This window comes from Lolium rigidum, chromosome 4 (assembly GCF_022539505.1).
Source record: "Lolium rigidum isolate FL_2022 chromosome 4, APGP_CSIRO_Lrig_0.1, whole genome shotgun sequence".
Taxonomy (NCBI): domain Eukaryota; kingdom Viridiplantae; phylum Streptophyta; class Magnoliopsida; order Poales; family Poaceae; genus Lolium; species Lolium rigidum.
In genome coordinates this window covers 201,228,181-201,249,715 of record NC_061511.1, presented here as the reverse complement: position 1 = coordinate 201,249,715, position 21,535 = coordinate 201,228,181, and the positions used below count along the sequence as shown (strand labels likewise).

General features: G+C 43.3%; 1 long non-coding RNA gene and 1 pseudogene across 1 annotated transcript; both read left to right on the top strand.

Moving 5' to 3' along the window:
* The first annotated feature begins 5,186 nt into the window (after positions 1-5,186).
* LOC124706847 lies at positions 5,187-5,806 on the top strand. The gene is made up of 2 exons (XR_007004605.1): positions 5,187-5,343; positions 5,418-5,806. It is a non-coding gene; the product is annotated as an uncharacterized LOC124706847 (long non-coding RNA).
* Positions 5,807-10,365: 4,559 nt separating this feature from the next.
* The window catches only part of LOC124648037, a 28,297-nt pseudogene continuing 17,127 nt past the window's right edge, over positions 10,366-21,535 (top strand).

Sequence of the window (21,535 nt, the reverse complement as noted above, 5' to 3'; positions counted from 1 at the left end):
TATCTATGTAGGTACCCGTATTTGACGCCACACTTGCGCCATCAAACTATTTGTATTTGCATGAGTATCCGATATTTTCATGTCTTAACTCCAGTTAAGAAACTTAAATTTATATTTGATATGATGGTTATGCCTGCCCATTTGTTTATTTGTTAGCGTCTGATATTTAAAAGAATTCTGTGTTAATTCATGGTATATCAACCATGTATTGAAGACCACCTTATCTTGACGTACACAGACAAAACAAATTCAAAACCAACCTATACCACAATCTTCTACATCTACACTACTTAAAAAGGAGGAACATGTGGACGCGGCGTTTTGGGACATACTACCAGATGATCATACTATCAGGACCGTCTATTTATGCGTCGCGATCTGTGTTGTCAGGCGCGGTCGTCACGCTGAAATTCAGGTATACGCAGTAGGGGAACCCACTGTTTGCGCGTACGCACGACATTAAATGTCTTAGTTGAGCAGCGCCGTGTAGGAGATAACGCCATTTTTCTTGATCCGGTCGAGCAGAATTTCTCCCAATTTCTGGACTACCGGTCCAACATTTTCCATCCATGTTTGTTTTACTCGTATATGTGCGTAGTTGAAGAGGCGTCAGTACGACGGAGCAGCACGAAAAAACTTGGGCGACCTCGACGCCGACGGCGGAGCAGCGTCGCTGCCTACTACTGGAGGCTGGAGGCTGGAGCCATGGATTTCCCACTAGGCCCGGTGGAAAGGTTAGTGCATCTTGCGCCGCACATCTCGTGTGATTCGCACTAGGGGTTGGGAACCTGGATCGCGATCTTCAATCCCTATCCAGGTGAGTTCGGTGACTCCTCCGGGTGTGCTACCATTGTGGATCCAGGCTATGTGGTTCGAATTGAGGCGGAAGGGGCGGTTAGCGGTGGTGGCAGCTGTGCAAGAGGTGCCGGGAGAGGACGAGGCCGACAGCGTCGGCCAAGCGAAGAAGGACAGAGGGATTGCTCGGATGCAGAGAGCGGCCGCGAGGTTGGGGTGAACCACGGTCGGCGGCCTGCATAAATTCCAGGGGAAATGTGAACGGGAAGAGGAAGATTGGGGAGGACGACGGGCCAGTGGATTCAGAGCAGTCAACTCTGAAAGTGAACCCAGAAGCTCCAGGTTGGATCAGAAGGCCAGTTAGTGCCTTTTCTTTGGTTGGTAGATTGTAGTTTGGAGAACCTCGATGAGTCTTATTTGTTTAGTCTGAAAATCAATGTCGAAGAAATGTAGACATCAATTACATATCTGCTAGTACGGAGAACACTGAGGCATAAGCATCAATAGACATGTCATTTTGTTGTAGGAAATGTATGGAGGCCGAACTTATTGTTCTTGCAGTATCACATAATTTATAATTTATTCACACTGGCATGTATTTTCCCATTGTGCTTTGCAGAGTAAGGGTTAGGGCCAACGCTGCAGAATGGACTCCTTGCCCAAAAAGAATTGGTGCCTTGGAGAAAATTATCAGAAGTTATCCAGAGAAGCGAGGAGAGCTTGTTGTGGAGCCTACATTAGGCATGACATTCGATTCACTTGCCGAGTCTTACGACTTCTACAACCTGTATTCTTGGGAACATGGGTTCAGCGTTTAGGTATGGCAAGGGCAGGCAGAACCCGGAAAAGGAAGAAGACAATGCAAGAAATAGTGTATGGGTGTTCAGTAAGTAATAGTTTACATGTATGCAAGCAAAAGTATCAGGAGCAGTTCGTTTATGGTTTGGGAAAAAAATGATGCAGGAAAAACCAGTAGGGGAGAACAGCAGGTCCTGCCTGTTGTAAGTGCCCAGCCATGATCCGTTTGCTAAGGACCGAAGACAACAGATGGTACATAACCGAGCAACGGGCGAGACACAACCACTCGCTCTGTGTCACTTGTGCGGAAGAAGTTCACTGGCAGTCACACAAACACATAGATGTATGCACCAATGATCTTGTTGGACAACTCATGGAGAACAACATTAACATTGCGAAGGTGTACATCATTATTGGAAGCTTTTTTGGCGGTGTTGGTAATGTGCCGTTCACAATGAGAAGTTTGAAAAATCTCTATGGTCGGTAAGCAAAGAGCAAGTAGATGACAACGTGAAGAAGACAATAGAAGTATTTCAAAAAAAAAAAAGAAAAAAAAAAGAAGACAATAGAAGTGATTGCTGCGATAGGATCAAAGGACCGAGAGTTCACACACACAGTTCTGGCAGATTCAGATAGTCGGATAAAGAATCTGATGTGGGGAAATGGATAGAGCTGTATGTAGTACAAGTATTTTGGTGATGTGGTAACATTTGACATTACATATAGAACAAATCTTTATGATATGCCATTTGGGCTTTTCGTGGGGTTCAACAACCATTTTCAGAGCATTATCCTGGCAGGTGTGTTGCTAAGGGATGAGCAGACGTAGAGTTTCGAGTGGGTTTTCTCGGAGTTTGTTCGGGTGATGGGTGGCGTCGCACCTAAAACAATACTAACATGTAGACATCCATTGTGTAGCGGTTTATTTTTACATTTATGTATATATTTCATTGTGAAAAAGATTTTTTACGAGTGTTTTTGGTGGTACATGCAGATCAGAACAGGGCAATAGAGGTGGCAATAGGCAAAGTTTTGCCTGGCACGGTGCACATATGGCGCAAATGGCATGTGCTTAAGAAGGCAAAGGAGTGTTTGGGTCCTCTATATAGCAAGAAGAGCGAGTTCAGGTCTGAATTCCACAAAGTAGGGAACCACATGATGATAGAAGATGAATTCAAAACGTTGTGCCCGTGTGGGCAATGCTGATAGAGAAATATGACCTGAAGACACCCATTCCTGACACAAATTTGTGAGGTGCGTCGGAAATGGGCAAAAACATATTTCAAACGTGTTTTCTGTGCAAAAATGACTAGCATACCAACATGATGCTAAAAAGCTATGTGCCTCCGCGATGTGTGATGAACATGTTCGTGAGGCACTATATGGTTGCAGCATGGCCGCGAGAAGGATGAAGTCTATCAGGAGAAGAGGACAAAAGTGGTAAGATTTATATGATCATTGTTTTTTTGTGGGGGAAATGTGGATGTGTTTGGTTACCTACCTTCGTCTGCCTTACAATTTGTTTTTCACATTGTTTTGCATATAGAAAGGCTAGGGAAATGCTGCATGTTAACCTGTCGATACAGGAGCCGTGCTATGTTTGAGCAATTTGGCAAGAATTTGTACCTGGCAGGAGCTTATCGGATTGAAGAGGTAGAAAAAGGGAAACTGCATTTGGCTAAGCACACCAAGACACATAAAAGAGAGAAGTGGAGCCAGGTTAAATTTCAGGTGAAGATATTCGACGGTGGTGACTATTATGAGCGTGAATATGGGTTGTTCGAGCACATAGGGGTTGTCTGCTGCCATACCATTAAGGTAAGCAACACTTTTGTAGTGCATGACATGTTCTCTGATTTTAGTAATCGTCTTGAGGTAGGTAATCTTAGTTGTGGCATCCTGCCAATTTTGTTTTTCAGGTTATGGAGTACATGGGAATCGATGAAATACCTAAGCGGCACATCCTGAAGAGATGTACTATGGATGCGAGGGATGTTTTGCCGGAACACCTGCAGGTTTACCAGAACGACCACGTCTCGACCAGATCATTCACGTACCGTCATTCCTCAATGTACAAGAAAGCACTTGGGCTTGTGAAGGTCGGTGATGCTAGTGTGGAGGCGTACGAGAAGCTGCACCTCGTTAATTATAATTGCACCGTTCGATGATATGAGGGACGGTCTGGGTCTTGAAGATAGGACTTGCTTCTGCTAGAAAACACTGGCAACATGGATAATGAGGGGAATGAACTCGAAGGCCTTGGTGCTCCACTGAAAATTCGTGGCACAGGGAGACCAACTACAAGCAGAGACAAGGCCCTGGACGAGGGAGTTGGAGGTCTTAGTAAGCGCACACGTTTCTGCACAATTTGCAGGTTCAGCGGTCACAAGAGAACGACATGTCGGCAGTGTGGTGATGCTCCAAAGCAGCCTAGAAATGTGGTGAAATGCATGAACTGTGGGTTGCCTGGGCACCGGAGGACCACTTGCACAAAGCAGGCAGATGCCATGTTGGTGTGATATGTGAAGTTTACCATGTCTTGGGAATGATTGTGTGTCTGTTTCAGTTGTACTAAAATTGAAGGAAATGGGTAAATGTCTAGCTTGACAGCGTCGATGTGTGTATTTGTTTGTATGCATGATTTGCTAAGATAGTTGGACATGGTGATTTGTTTTTTCATGAGTGATTGTAAAATTAATTTATGTGGGTCACATTTTTTCGTTTGAAAATGTTTGGACCTGATTAGTACTATCAGGGTAGTTTCATTTTTATTTGAGAATAATGTGATGCAGAATTAATTTCTTGACTAGCCTGTAAAAGTAAGTACAAGAAGTTTTGCGGCACTTGGCAGAGTCAGTGCTTCATCACCAGTGTGTTCTGCCCAACCATTTGAATTCGAATTTGAAAACAGCCATTGCCCTTGGAGGGAAACCGAGCTGGGTTGTGATATAAAATGGCAGCGCTGGACAGTGGACTCTGCTCCCAAAAATACAGTTAAGTCCTTTGCTGATCGATCTGCATACAATCTATTCGAGGGAGAGGCACTACTCTCTTCGACATTGTTTGTTTCTAACAGTTGCTTATCAACGATTAGTGCTTGATTTTGATAAGAATGGACGGACACGGTCCAGGATTCTCGTGCGCGGTCTAATAAATTGCAAGGCGTCCTGGACTGTTTCCCCTGCCGTCTAACTGGTCCAAGACCGTGTATGCACACGTGCGGCCGAGTCCTGTGCAATAAACCATCGTACTGATAAATACAACCTTCAATACAACTGCGATGCACAGATCCCAAGTAAGTTCAATGGTCCAGATAGTGTGATCATCTGGACGTACGACCCGAAACGAATTTCCGGGAACATGTTCCCTATTCTGCCTCATCTCTCACTACGACCAGTTTTTGGTCGTCGTCCCGTTTCTTCGAGCCTTCCGTCGTCCCGCACGCGTCCAACTGGGCCTGGCCCAACGACATCGTCAGAATGGAAAGGGAACCTAGCACTCGAAACCCTCGCCTCGGATGTCGACAATCCTCCTTTCCACGAGCTGCACGCCGCCGCCGACCACCCTCCGCCTCCTCCCGCTTCCCTATCATGTGGAGCTCTTCCTATCCCTCTGAATGCCTCCTCCTCTCCGGCCAGGATGTTGGCTTGGAAGGCACATCTGGGCAGGCCGGCGGAGTCTCAGTGCCGCCACGCCGGATCGGGGATTGTCAGCTCCCCACCGCAATTGCTCAAGAGGCCAAACTCTGAGGTATTTTCTTCTCAGATATGATTGAATCTTGATCCTATTCTGGTGTTGTTCATTCCTAAATCAGTTAACAATAGGCTCGACGCCTTACCGCCGATAGCAGCGCCGCCTTTGGAGCCGCTGGAGATTGCGGAGCACCCGGGGATGTCTGCGCCGACCCGGCCCGGGCAAGATATTCTCTCGCTGACCGATGGATCGACCCAGCAGGCAGCTAACCTGGTCTTTGGTTCCATGTTCGAGTACTCAGATGAACCGACCGTACGTCAGTTGGTTGGTGTCAGTATCCTTCTTCCTTTTCTCAATCGATGGGATCCTCTTGTTCTAGATCCGTCGGTTTCTTCTCCTGGCATCATGTATGCCATCCTCGTAGTGGTGTATAGTCCTTGTTGCTATTATTTTTTAGTTATTATTAGCACATGTTAATTCGTACGGATGGATTTCAATAAAAAGGTTGAAAGTTTCTTTTCAATTTTATTAAATTCAATGTGACCAATGATTTCTAAGAGATATTGATCAGAATGAGGCGACAAGCCACTGACACAACATCAACAAAAGTCAAAAGAGCAGAGGTGTCACTAAAAGGGACACTGAAGGTCGACTGTAGAGAAAAAATGGAGACATGACATGAATTCAATATATGTTTAAGTTTTAACAAGTCAGATATGGAGAATCTGTTAACTGACTCCACGTCCATCCGTGAAGGTAGTAGTGAACTGAGAGGTCCTTGCTGTTGGAGGCTAAAAATAGCCTGCCGGTTGTGCTGCTAATGAAGTATAAGTTCACCACGAATCTAGACAAGTGGATTTGCTTGGCTTTAAATGTAATATTTAATTTATAGTTTTATTAGAAATTAAGATCGAGATAACTTGAGTCTCTGGATGTCGGTCTTTTGCAGAGAGTTTATACTCTTTCCGAATCCTAACATTATGTCATTATTGCATATGCACACCAACTTGCTACGCCCGTGATGGTCTATTAACTATTTCCTATTTTGATTGATGTCTTATCTGGTACTTAGGCAAAACAAATATGTAGCGTGTAAGAATAAAATATTTCCTTTGGTCCTAAGTAAGTGTCAGCAACTTCCTCTAGATTCAGATGTGTCTAGGCGCATTTTTGCGTATAGATAAATCTGTATCTACAAAAAATTGAGACGATTATTTTAAAATGGAGGAAGTAGTTCCTATTTTAGATATTTGAAAACATCATGGGTGATACATGTTGGATGGATTTCTTTTTGTCCCGTGGCAAAGCACGGGAAATGCATGGTCTCGGAGAATCAAATAGTTGCTTAATATTAAATTATCACTATTGTCTTGTTGCTGCTTTCAGGGGGGAATGTTGTCATAGAACTGAGTATATTGATTAGAAGGTTTCACGTATCATTGCGATACAGGTAAATGAAAAGGGAACAGTTGCAAGAGGTTGCAACAGGAGAATGAATTTGCACACAAAAGGTATATCCACCTGTTTCTTGGAGGTTGCTAAGGTGCAATTGCAATCACTTATTTTATGTTCTAATGATTAACAGGAAGACCATGTTGCCACAAGCATGACCCCTCCCAAAGTTCGACAAACCGTTCTATCCACAAAGGTGAGCATAAACCACCAAATTATGTCGTTTCCATTTGTCATATCATAAGCCTACAACCGATATTTCGTCGGAGGTCAATGAAGCAGGTGATCAGGCCAAGGTCGCTACAGCTTCAGGTGAATGAATGAAGGGTGAAAAGGCACTTCCATGAGAAGATCTTAGTCTCGAGCTGCTCCCCATATGTCGTACCTTTTGTTTTCTTTCCCCTGGTGCTAAGATCATCCCATATCTTGTAGCTGATGCACACCACTAGAATAATGTTGCCATTCTTACTAATCGATACTAGGGCCTAGAGTAATTAGAACTATTGCTGCATCCCTTCTTTTTATTTCGTTAAGTGTAACTTGACACTATGAAAGTACTTGCATATGCTTCGTTGACTTCTGAGTTGAGTTGGATAGTATGCATGGTTTTAGTTGTGTGATAAATAAGCTGGAGTTTATTTCTTTATCCACACATTCATTCTAGGGCCTTGTGCACGCAATCCATTGCACTTCAATCTCAGACATCATCTCATGTTTGTTGGATATAAGGATTATTATCAGGTCGGGTTATCTAAACCTCATCATTGCACAAGTGGTGGTATCTCAATGCACAACAATGATATGTCTTGTTATTGCGTTTTGCATTATCATTCTGTAGTACATTATGATACATTGATTTGTTTTGATTTTTCATAGTGAGTTATGAATTATATATGTGTTTTAAAAAAAATGAAATTTGAGGACCCGTGGCAACGCACGGGCATTTGTACTAGTTCCTTAAAAAAGAAACCCACTAGTGATACTTCAATTTTTTTTTGCCATTTTTCGTGGAGTGTACTTGGTGGAAAATATTTAGCACACCTTGAAAGATATAGTCCAAATGTACTGGAGAGATGGATCAAACGAAGTGATTCTTTCTGATGACCTGTAACCTTGTTATTTGCAACCTACGAGGGAAGTAATTAGTTTCCCATGTATAGTGATTGCCCATTTGCTTGACCATGCTGAAACTCTCTTTGTCCTACTTTCACTGCTCAAACATCTTAACTGGACAATCTTCAAGCCACCAAGCATGCTTTGTGTGTTCCCTACTTCACAGAGATTACTACTTTAAGTTTCTTGGACTACCGGGCTTTGCCGAACTAACTATATGTTAGGAATTCCTCTGTTTAAAAGTTAGAATTAGGAGTATATGATTTATTAATGAAAAGATCTCTCATTAAAATATACATTCCTTTAGACTATGATGATAACTTGTTATGGATCTTAAGGGTAAAAGTTGCAGTACAGTATTAGCAAAATGATATCTTTTTTACAAAATGTATTCTTTCATGTCCTATTTTTTTATGCAAGTGATTTGGTGAACAATTTTTTTTATGACATACCATGGTCGACATAATTGTGAATAAATTTCTCTCCATGTTTGCTTAAACACTGTGCACCACTAAAGTGTCCTACAATGTTTATTGTGCAACACGTGAGCTGCCGAGGAATTTACGGTTGTGAAATACATTGGTAATACTTAAGAAATTTCTAGCATATCACTTTTGTTTCTTATGTATTGTAATTTTCATATATGGTAGATAATGATCGCAAGATAATCATATTAGGAATACTGAAGAATATTTAATCAATTCGCTTTTTATAGACTTATGGATGACTCATTTTCACTTCATTTTTTTTTTATCAGTTACACCTCCTACTTAAGTTTTTTTCTATGTGGTTTGTATATCAATTCCACCTCCTGGTCGATACGTGTTGTTCAGTGTGATTAGAAAAAAAATTCATAATTTTCAGCTTTCCTGCTCATAGCACGTAAGATGGCCATTTAGAGCCGTTATTTGTGCATTGCATCAAAACGACGGCCTAATCTAGTTTCTTGTTTTGGCTTGGGTCAATATTATCACTCTATGGCTAACAACACCAACGATATTTTTGAGAATGACAATGCTATTATTTTTTTAGTGTACACGCTCATGTAAAAATATAGGTATGCATGTATTAACAATATAGATGAGAGCTAAATAATTTTTCTTTCAAACAGCTGTATGTGCATGTGTAAATAGAAGAGAGGCAAAAAAGGGCACCATGACCATGTCATGAAAAATTAGGAAGAGATCAAGGTAAATTTGTTTCTTTGCAAACTTGTAGGAGGTATGTATCTACACTACTTAAAAAGAACGAAGTTCCTCCGTTTTCTGCCACCAATTTTGTCGTCGTTGCCCTCTTGGGTCTCAGGGTGCAAACGGGAGTGGGCCGTCCTGCAGTTGCCGCGTATGCGAGCGTCCACGGAACAGCAGAAAAATAAGCGGCGTATGCGGGCCGGCCCGCAGTTGCCGCGTGGCACCGCATAGAGCAGCGAGCCTAGACGATAGGAAAGGGTTTTCTCCTTCGCCTCCGCCACGGGAGCGCCGCCAGCCGCCATGGATAAGGGGAGCAGGTGAGCAGGCGGAGGATAAGGGGAAGGAAGATGGCAAGAAGAAGGGAAGGAGGCCGCCGTGGACGCGCGGATGCGCCGCAGGAGAAGTTCTCCCGCCGCCCCACGAGGGGCTCACGGGGGTGGGTTGCGCCGTGGCAGGCGAGGTCTTCTTCTCCTGGAACAAGAAGACCACCAGGAGGTAGCCGATGTTGCGCTGCAGCTGGGCAAGTACTGCATCGATGAGCCCGTCAAGTCTCCGTTTTATTCGGAGGTGAATCATCCTGATCACTCTTGCCAACCAAATCAGAGTTTCGTCTGTGATGTAGTGTTAGATGCATCTTTCTCGTTCTTCATGCCATCCTAATTAAGTTTCTCCTTATCATACTCGATCAAATAGTCCTGTTTTTACACTGTGTGGTTACTGAAGTTTCTGCGTGAAGATTCTTAGACACTTACTTAGCAAGAGATAATTGCCCAAAAAATGCTGAATATTACACTGTGTGGTTACTGAAGTTTATGTGTGAAATTTTCATGAATTTTGCATTCCAAACATTAGCGAATTCACAATCATCCAGATTCATTGCCTATAGATATGTATTGTTTAGTTCAGTAAATGTATGCTTTGGCCTAAAATTCTCGAAAGTTTTTGCTAAAGTATGCATTCACTGGCAATATATGGCAGAAAGAAGCTGAAGTATGCATTCTTCATCTTCAAGTTGCTATTGCCAGTTTCCCGAGTCACTTGGTGTATTTCAAGTTTGAATGATTCATCTTATGTGACTCATCTCAGCTACCTAGATCCCTATGTTCTTCATCTTCAAGTTGCTATTGCATTTATTAATCACATCAACTTGAGATATTGCCTCAGGCTTCCTGTTTAAGAATGGAGGTAGTGCACTATGCACTTGAGATATTGCCTCATGCCAAGCCCAGCTCCAACGGCGGGATCGGAGGTAGTGGCCATGTCACCGTGGCGGCAAGCTTGGTCGGAGATGCGTGCCGTGCGCTCGACAGCTTGACGACAACCCATGGCGAATACTGCCACTGCCATGCTTGAACCGGCGGGACTTGGCTTTGGTGGCTGGAGACAGCAGGGATCAGAGAAGTGGTGGCGGCAGCAGGCGGCGGAGGAGGAAATGGATGAGGTTTTCCGCATTGCGCCTCCGTTCCCGCTTTTGTACCGCTTTGACAGGCCGCGAAGGGTAGTGCTGCATCGCGTCTCACGGTGTGGGCTGAAATGTGGTGTCTGTTGGGGCTGCATTATTCTCAGGATTGTAGAACAACATTTGCTATCCGATTGTGGAATGTTATCTCTGAATAGTTGACAAATGGACAATATCCCTGCTACTCATCATCATTTTACTGATTTACTTTATACACAATCTGGTCAGAAATGATATCTGTGAATGGTTGACAAAAGTTGTGGCTGTATATACAAGTGATTGAGAGGCAGACAAACAAAGCCATCTTTCATGAGGCATTGCAAATTGAGCACACTGTGCTTAACAAGATAGTTTTACATGAGCTTGATGACTGTCAGATCTTTCTTTTACGCATGTAGTTCAGTGGCCTATGATATTATTTCGTGCCTTGGTGGACGAAATTTTAATTCTTTCTGTACTGAAAATTGGTAATGTATACTTTAACCTTTTATGCAATAACTTGTCTTCTGGATATCATGTTTCCTAGGTTGGTGAATTATTCGGTGGAAGCCAAAGGGAGGAGCGCCTAGATATTTTTAACAAAGGTATTGTGGTGGACATTAACTCCAAAATTACACCATTTGATTATTCTTGTTGTATGTTGGTGACATTGTCAGTTGAGTGAACATCATTCTGTTAGATTGGAAAGCATTTGACCATATATACTTTGATTACAAGTTCTTGCACAAGTAGAAACACCGTAATGTATTTCGAGAAAGGAAACACTCCACTGCTTTCTTTTGCTCACTTAAACTGGGTAATCAAAGGCATCCGTTTGTTGTTGTCTGATACTCCTACCTAAGAGGTTGGGGATCTCTTACGCTGATGGATACATCACAAAAATATGAACAGTAATTGGATCGTACTAACATGAGTTTGTTTCAGATTGCTAAAAGGTTAGTGATGAATTGTTACTATCATGAAAATTAACCAGCATTGGTATTTCCAGCCAAGGGGAATGTTCTCCTTCCGTTTTTTCTCATAGCCTTTAGATTCTCGTATTATTATTGATGGTTGTTCTTGTGCACCCAGGCGACATGGTAAAATCAAAATATTAACAACTTCTAATATGGAGTATTTGGTATGCAATTGCCAAAAGATCAGCAAGAAAGCCTGGAAGCTGGATTGACAAAGCCTACAGGTCTCAACTTTCAACGGTATCTTCTCTTATTCACTATCTGAAATTAATATAGCGAAAAGGAAAATCTTGGTTTTATGCTATGCACGTTTACATTGTGGCGACTTACAATTAACCTATTCACATTGCTCGCACGCGCGAGCAAAACCTTTACTACTACTCATGGCCACTGCCTCACCACCGGCACGTGAGCATCACCAGGAACCTGACAAACTCCGCAGCGCCGATGCCAGAGCAGCAGGGTCAACAAGGCCCTCGCACTTGGCCTGCCACTCCTTCTGTGCGCTCTTCCCCTTGGGCCTCTAGGAGTGATATCTGGGAGCGTGTTACCAGCCTTACTGTTTTACTTTCATCGCTAGAGTCTCACTAGAAGCAATGCTGCGGCTGTGTCATGCAGAAAGATGGGGTGTGTGTTTTAGGTGTTCGTTGTCCCGGGCATAGTTAACTTACCTTTGTGTAAAACTGTGTTGGCGTGTGTGCCATTTAGTGCAGGACCTATCTTTCGTTTTTTTGGGGACATAGGGAGGTTGTGCTAGCTTCCCAAAATATGATTTGCCCTCTCACTTTTTCCTTTTATCTTTCTGCTCCTTTTATTTTTTGTCAGTTGTCATGGATCATTTCATCGCGGTACAGGTATATAGGTAGATAGTTAGATAGGTAGATAGATGATTTTTTAAGATTAGGCAGACTGTTTTCTGACTAAGTACTTTTGAAAGATGCAAGGGCAAAGATTTTCATATATGAATAACATTGTTGACTGGTCATAATTATGTTTATTCACTGTCTTCATGCAATACTACTTGTACGATTTGAAAACCATTCTTTTACAACCAATAGCACCACATTGGAGAGAAATACACTAGTGGAAAACGGGGTATTAGCACCGGTTGGTAAGTGATTTTTTTACCGGTTGCTCAACCGGTACAAAGCATCCGGTACTAAAGGCCCCCCTCCCCTTTAACACCGGTTCAGTTACGAACCGGTGCTAAAGGGGCACCGCGTGGCTCGCTGCCGAGCGCCCGGGCGGAGGACCTTACGAACCGGTGCGAAAGGGTCTACCGCGGCAGGAAAACGGCCCAAAACGCTACCGCGGCAGAACCTCGGTACAGGTGCCATTGTTTATATTCAATTTTTTCGAATTATTTTCCACTCTCTCTTTTTTATCTATTTTTTCAAATTTTAATATTTTAGTTATTTGATAAGTTTAGTCTCTAACTACACTTATCTTTGGTCAAATTAATTACTCGTGGTCAAACTTCTCGCTCGATCACACATCCTCCACCACTGCAGCATTAGCACGCTCAACTTCCGAGTTCCTTTCCATCTCATTTTCAAGTGCTTCGCGCGCATGTTATTGATACTAGTATCATATCAAACATATTAACATGTTGGTCACGATATCACATTTCTTTATTATTTGAATTCCACATGATTCTTTTAATAAACAAAAGTAAATATGTAAAAATAATCTTGAATAAATAAACAAATAATAAATTTTAATTATTTTTAATTTTTAATTATATTTTAATTATTAATTTTCTTGTGCAAAATCGAAAACCTGAAAAATTGTAAATCTAAAAATTTACTAACCTTTATGGTTAATTGATAGTAATCTTTATGCAAGAAGGAATTATTAATTTAAATTTTCTAAAAAATAAAAAATATATAAAATCCAGAATTTCTAGCAAAAACTATAATGTTCCTGCTTTCATATTTCCATTTGGAATTTTGATAATCTAAAAATTGGCTAACCTGGTAAACCCACGATCATTTTGATATATTATACATTTTTTTTCGACGTCGTATGCAAAAGCTAATGCCATTTTACCTTTTTCTAAACTTTTTATGCAAAAAAGTCGAAATTCAAATTTGTTAATTTTGCCTAATAGTAGGTTGCGTAACTTACATGAATCAAAAAATATTTTTTTGAATTTTCTATCATTTTGTTTTGTATTTTACGAGAGGAGGGGGTGGAGGTGCGTTGGGAGCAAAAAAAACTTTTACACTGGTTCGTGGCACAAACCGGTGTTAAAGATCCCGCACGAACCGGTGCTAAAACTCTGGCCTCTCGAACCGGTGCTAGTGCACCCTTTAGTCTGGATTCGTAGCGGGTCCAGTGCTAAAGCTCCGGGCAGATCTGAACAAAAGCCTCTTTTTCTATTAGTGATACCTAGATTCCTTCCTGAGCTAAAAAGTGGGCAGAGAATCCACTCTTTTGGGTTCATCCCGTGGGATTTTATATGGCTTCAGCTATTCCATCAATTCATCTATACCTCTCAATGATTTTTACGCGGGCATTCAAATTTTCCAATTATAGGGGTTTTGGGGTATTTTTTAATTACACTACACATGCAACAATCTTTGCTCAAGGGCGGCGTGCCATCGTGCAAGCTTTGCTAGTATTATATAAGCAAATGCACACTTTTTTCATGTGTAGTAGGGGCACACATCTGCGGATTGTATTGGCTAATTTTAAAAAAGGAACCATGTATTCTTTTTACTCATGATTTGAAGTAACAAGAAAAACATAGTTGATCATTTGCTAGATACTCTCTCCGGTCTCTTTTAGTTGATTCAAATTTAGTATAAAATTATACTAAATCTGAGTCAATTTAAAAGGATCAGAGAGAGTAGGTATTATTCAAACATATGCTCCCACTTTTTGAAAATAGTTACATAGTTTCAGTACATGTGAGTTGCCTTATTTTATTTTATGAGATGACGATGTGCCTTCAGTGACCAATACAGGGATGCAGTGTAGCATGCGGTTTTTCATGATTCCCAAAGGGACGACCAGCTGCATAAACATATAATTAATTAATAATAAATTCCAAATGGTACTCCACATAAGGTAATTGTGTTTCAAAACTAAAAAGTCAAGCGAAAATGACAATATGCTCATAAATGTAAAGACACCCATTGCAGAAGCACATCAATAAAATTACCATATGCTTGTTGCGGTGGCAATGGCCCTGGCAAAGGACGGGGAGACACTGGGGTAGGAAATGGATCATGGTAGTCAGTTGGATTATACACTATGGGCTCTGTTGTGCATTCATCTGAAAAATTGAACAACATGATGAATTGTCAGCTATTGCCGAAACTTCCGTGTACCTCCAAATAACTTAACGAAAGAAGACCAGTTGTACATTTTGCATAACCATAATAGTTCACAAGGAATCTAAACTTGTAGCTTAAAATTACTATGTCAAAGCAAATAAGAAGTAATCACCTGAAATGGAAAGAAGATGGCGAGTAGCCTCCACTGATGCAGGGGCGAAAGGAACGACGACCAAGCATAAAGAGACGAGGATGCAGAAACGACCCCCCATGGTATGCTTTGAGGTAGAGTTTTGATATCTGTCAACGTGCAGGATACCGTGATATACGAACATATTATATATATAAGAGTACTCACAATAAAAATATCATAGGTAGCAAAAAGTTGACGTATCACTAAAATTAATGATGAGAGAGATTATAGTAGTATCATAGGTAGATGCCATATCATAACAAATAAATCGAAACAATTAAATGTCAAATAAATCTTGCACACATATTTGCATGGAGATACAACAAATTAATATATATAAGAATATTATGTACTAATACATGATACCATGCATTGTACAGATAGAATCATACACTAATATCATGTGCATTATACTGCTATATGATACTACACATCATGACTAGTAATTAATGGATAATTTATTCAATAGGGTATTAATTAAGTGATTTGATCTTGTAAAGTGCTAAATTAAGGTCCCCTTGTTTATTTATGAAGAGAACATTTAAGGTGCACTAATTTTTTTTAAAGGCCATTAGTAACTCTTTATCGTTAATATGGAGTACTCTCTTCGATCCAAATTAGCTTTATTTTATCTAGATATAGATTTATCTAGTGTCGAAGGGAGTACTAATGTATGGCAAAGGACAATGAGCACTATATTTTATTTTTTTGGATGGTGAACACAGGTGTTTATTCATTCATAATGTCCAAAAGAATACAAGTGATATGAGGAGAATTCAAACAGCCAAATATGCCGGCCCTCTGGAAGAGAGGACAAAGCCTTAGCTAGATTATGTCCGTCGACATTCGAAACCCGATGTTCATGAGCAAAAACAACCTCCTGGAACAAAGTTGTTTTCTTGTGTGCAATCCATAATCATTAAATTTTCTCACCCATCCTCTTAACAGATTCGACCTGGTAAAGAAATAACTTGATGTTCTAGTTTTGTGCAATTTCTGCACTGTTCTCCAATTGCAATTTTGTTTTTGTCTTCAAGATGAAGTGCATTTATCTTCTTTGTGGCAGTCTCTCGGCGACACCAGTTGTGTGTATCATTACTTCACTAGTATGAGCTATTTCTTCTCGTAACCGATCAGGAGTATGTTAATGCCCCTAGAATGGACCGGCTGCACCCTAAAGTTTTGGTTCTTTCTTTCTCCTATGTTTTTTATTCCTGTTTCCGAAGCATATAACTCACACTGTTGTACTTGTGTAATGTGGTCTTTGTTAGGGCAATATGCTTGTTGTATTACCAGGGGGCCGAAGGCCACAATATATAGTACATGTACATGTGCAAATATGCAGGAAGCACCCTAACATATGGGGAAACTACAATATACAGATATATACATCTAACACCCCCCTCAAACTCATGGTGGATCCACAACACTGAGTTTGGAGAGTAAGAAGTCATGCATCGCTCGAGTCTGTGCCTTCGTAAAGAAATCCCCAACTGCAAATCTGAAGGCACATAATGAACCGCAACAACCTCATCCTGCACCTGAGCACGTGTATAAAAAGCATCAACACCAATATGCTTGGTCAGCTCATGCTTGACCGGATCACGTGCAATACTGATAGAACCTGTACTGTCAGACAAAAGTAGAGTGGGTGTCGTAACAGAGACCCCAAAATCTGCAAGCAACCACCGTAACCAGGCCACCTCAGCAATCAACAAAGCCATAGCCCGCAACTCAGCCTCAACACTCGAACGGAAAACTGCTACTTGTTTCTTCGTCTTCCAAGCAACAAGCAAACCACCAAGAAACACATAGTAAGCAGAGACCGAACGACGATCTGTAGATCACTCTCCCACGTAGCATCCGAGTAGCACTGGAGCTGGAGAGAACTGGAACAGGGAAAGAACAGGCGACGAGTGATCGTGCCACGAAGATAACGAAGAACACGGAGGAGATGACTGTAGTGAACAGTGGTAGGAGCTGGGACAAACTGACTCAGAATATGAACAGGATAAGAAATATCAGGACGAGTGACAGCAAGATAAACAAGACTCCCAACAAAATGGCGATAACGAGTGGGATCAGGAAGAGGATCACCATCAGTAGGACGAAGCTTAACATTAAGCTCCATAGGAGTATCAACCGTGCGCTCATCACCAAGAGCAGCACGGGCAAGAAGATCCTGAATATACTTTTCCTAAGAGATATAAAAGCCATCAGAAGTGGAAGAAACCGCAATGCCAAGAAAATAGCGAAGAGGACCAAGATTAGTCATAAGAAACTGATCTCGAAGACGAGCCTTGACAAAGGGAATATACTCAGGATCATCACCAGTAATGATTATATCATCAACATAGAGAAGAAGAAGGGTGCGTCCTCGAGAAGAAGTGTGAACGAAAAGTGCTGGATCATGAAAACTAGGAGAGAAACCAGCAGCAGTCACCACAGAGGCGAAACGCTCAAACCAGGCACGAGGGGCCTGTTTGAGACCATAGAGAGAACGTCGAGGACGACAAACAATCCCATTGGGAACAGAATACCCAGGAGGGGGCTGCATATAAACCTCCTCACTCAACTCGCCATTAAGAAAAGCGTTCTGAACATCAAGCTGGGACACAGACCATCGGCGAACAGAAGCAACAGCAAGAAGAGTACGCATAGTGGTCATATGAGCCACAGGGGCAAAAGTCTCATCATAGTCACGGCCGTGCTCCTGCTGAAAGCCACGAGCCACAAGACGTGCTTTATAGCACTCAAGAGATCCATCAGAGCGGGTCTTAATTTTATAGACCCACTTACACGTGATAGGACGAACATCAGAAGGGGGAGAAACAAGATCCCAGGTGCCAGTGCGCTCAAGCGCATCAATCTCCTCAGCCATGGCAAGCTGCCATTCAGGATGACGCTTGGCATCCCGATAAGAAGTCGGCTCAGAAACAACAGAGAGACCATACTGACTAGGAGAGTAACGGGCTGGAGGACGACGCTGACGAACATGCCGGGAAGGAGGGAGGTCATCGGCAGAAGACGACTCATCAGAAGAAGAGGAAGATGGAATAGCATCGGAAGGATCCGAAGCTGGAGAACGAGGAGTACTAGGGGAACTAGACGGAGGAGAGGATGGCACCGAAGCCGAAGGAGGCGCATCAGAACTAGGAGGAGGAGAAGGAACAGCAGGGGGTGCATCCGGAAAAAAAAGAAGAAAAGAGATATCATCCACCGGGTAAGTACCCGAGGTGGGGCGAGGATAGAAGGGACGCGTCTCATCGAACGTGACGTCACGAGAGATGCGTATCCGACGACCAACAGGGTCCCAACAGCGATAGCCCTTATGCTCATCACTGTATCCGAGAAAAACACACTCAACAGACTAAGCGGTCAGCTTGGTGCGTTCGCGAGGAGGGAGAAGGACATAGCAAACACAACCAAATAAACGAAGAGTCGAGTAATTGGGAGAACGACCAGAAAGACGCTCGAGAGGAATGCCACCTTGAAGGGCAGCAGAAGGCTGAATGTTAATAAGGTAAGTCGATGTAGCGACAGCCTCAGCCCAGAAATGCGGCGGAAGAGAGGAGGCAATCATCATAGCACGGGTAGTCTCAAGAATATGACGATGCTTAGTTGCTTACGCTCGGCGACACCATTTTGAGCATGGGCGCCGGGACACGAGAACTGAGCAAGGGTGCCCTGCTCAGCAAGAAAACGACACAGGTGCTGGGAGAAATACTCTCCAGCAGAATCAGCACGAAACACATGAATAGGCGTGGAATATTGAGTACGAACCATGGCTGCAAAGCGCTGATAAATAGAGAGCACCTCACTGCGAGAGTGCATAAGAAACAACCAGGTGTAACGCGAAAAATCATCAATAAACAGAATATAGTATCGATGACCCCCTTTCGAAGGAAATGGAGCCGGACCCCAAACATCTGAATGAACTAAATCAAAAGGTCGCTGAGATACAGACGCACTAGTAGGATAGGAAAGCCGAATCTGTTTACCTAACCTACAACCCTGACACGAATGCAAAGACACGTCTCCTGAGACAGACCCCAGAAGACCACTACGAACTAAAGACGATAAACGGGAGCCACAGAGGTGACCCAGCCGATGATGCCACTGCTGAAAGGATCCAGTGACGAAGCGGCAACGCGCGGAGAACCGGCGGATGAAGTGTCGGCGGAAGGAACGCGAAGCCGGTCTAACTCCCGCAGCCCCGGGGACTCAAGGCTGCGAGGGCCGGCTCCAACCGGGGCCCGTGTATGGCGGTCCCGAACGAGTACAAGAATCAGCGTCAAGAATGACGCGACAACCAGAATCAGTAAGCTGACTAGCAGAAAATAGGTTCATCTTAAGGCTAGGAACATGAGAAACATCAGGAACAGAGAAAGAAGAAGTAGAAAGGGTGCCTCGACTGGAAACAGGAAGAGAGGTACCATCGGCCGTGATAACACGGACATGAGAAACAAGAGAACGAAGAGCAGGAAGAATAGAAGACGCAGAAGTCATATGAAAAGAAGCTGCAGAATCTAGATACCACGGGGATGACATACCTGACTGTGTAGAAGGTGGTGGTCGCGCGGTGCCGGAAGAGCCAGGCACAGAACTAGCAGTCCCCGTCGAGGAAGAGCCTGTAGCCGCAAGCAGACCATGAAGACCACGGATAATGTCCTGATCAGATAGCGCAACAGTAGAAGATCCTGAAGAACTAGCCTGACAACGAGTATGGTGCCGCGGACGTAAGCTGGGATCCATCTGCCAGCAAGTAGAGACAGTGTGGCCAGTCCTGCCACAGTAGGTGCAGGGAAGTGCTGTCGGACCACGAGGCTGTTGGGGCTGACTCTAGCCCTGGAATGGAGTAGAGAGTATCGGTGGTGTTGGAGACCGCAACGGAGCCGGCGGTGTAGGAGGTCCACGAGTAGACGGCACAGGAGAGCCACGAGCAGCAAGTACAGAGGGAACCTCAAGAAGACCAGCACCACGAAGACGAGTCTCCTCAGCACGAAGCTCAGCTCAGAGAGCGGAACACGACCACGGGAAAGCAGCTGTGCATGTGATACGTCTCCGACGTATCGATAATTTCTTATGTTCTATGCCATATTATTGATGATACCTACATGTTTTATGCACACTTTATGTCATATTCGTGCATTTTCTGGAACTAACCTATTAACAAGATGCCGAAGTGCCGGTTCTTCGTTTTCTGCTGTTTTTGGTTTCGGAAATCCTAGTAACGAAATATTCTCGGAATTGGACGAAATCAAAGCCCGGGGGCCTATTTTCTCACGAAGCTTCCGGAAGTCCGAAGGAGAGACGAAGAGGGGCCACGGAGGGGCCACACCATAGGGCGGCGCGGCCCCCCTTGGCCGCGCGGCCCCGTGGTGTGGGGCCCCCGTGCCGCCTCTTGACCTACCCTTCCGCCTACAAATAGCCTCCGTGACGAAACCCCCGGTACCGAGAGCCACGATACGGAAAACCTTGCCGAGACGCCGTCGCCGCCGATCCCATCTCGGGGGATCCAGGAGATCGCCTCCGGCACCCTGCCGGAGAGGGGAATCATCTCCCGGAGGACTCTACACCGCCATGGTCGCCTCCGGAGTGATGAGTGAGTAGTCTACCCCTGGACTATGGGTCCATAGCAGTAGCTAGATGGTTGTCTTCTCCCCATTGTGCTATCATTGTCGGATCTTGTGAGCTGCCTAACATAATCAAGATCATCTATCTGTAATTCTATATGTTGTGTTTGTCGAGATCCGATGGATAGAGAATACTATGTCATGTTAATTATCAAGTTATTATACATGTGTTGTTTATGATCTTGCATGCTCTCCGTTTCTAGTAGAGGCTCTGGCCAAGTTTTTACTTTTAACTCCAAGAGGGAGTACTTATGCTCGATAGTGGGTTCATGCCCGCATTGACACCGGGACGATGTGACGAAAGTTCTAAGGTTGTGTTGTGCTTGTTGCCACTAGGGATAAAACATTGATGCTATGTTCAAGGATGTAGTTATTGATTACATTACGCACCATACTTAATGCAATTGTCTGTTGCTTTGCAACTTAATACTGGAGGGGTTCGGATGATAACCTCGAAGGTGGACTTTTTAGGCATAGATGCGAGTTGGATGGCGGTCTATGTACTTTGTCGTAATGCCCAATTAAATCTCACTATACTTATCATGTCATGTATGTGCATTGTTATGCCCTCTCTATTTGTCAATTGCCCGACCGTAATTTGTTCACCCAACATGCTTTTATCTTATGGGAGAGACACCTCTAGTGAACTGTGGACCCCGGTCCATTCTTTAATACTCGAAATACAAATCTGTTGCAATACTTGTTTTACTATTTTCTCTCGCAAACAATCATCTTCCACACAATACGGTTAATCCTTTGTTACGGCAAGCCGGTGAGATTGACAACCTCATCTGTTTCGTTGGGGCAAAGTACTTTGGTTGTGTTGTGCGGGTTCCACGTTGGCGCCGGAATCTCCGGTGTTGCGCCGCACTACATCCCGCCGCCATCAACCTTCAACGTGCTTCTTGGCTCCTCCCGGTTCGATAAACCTTGGTTTCTTTCACGAGGGAAAACTTGCTGCTGTGCGCA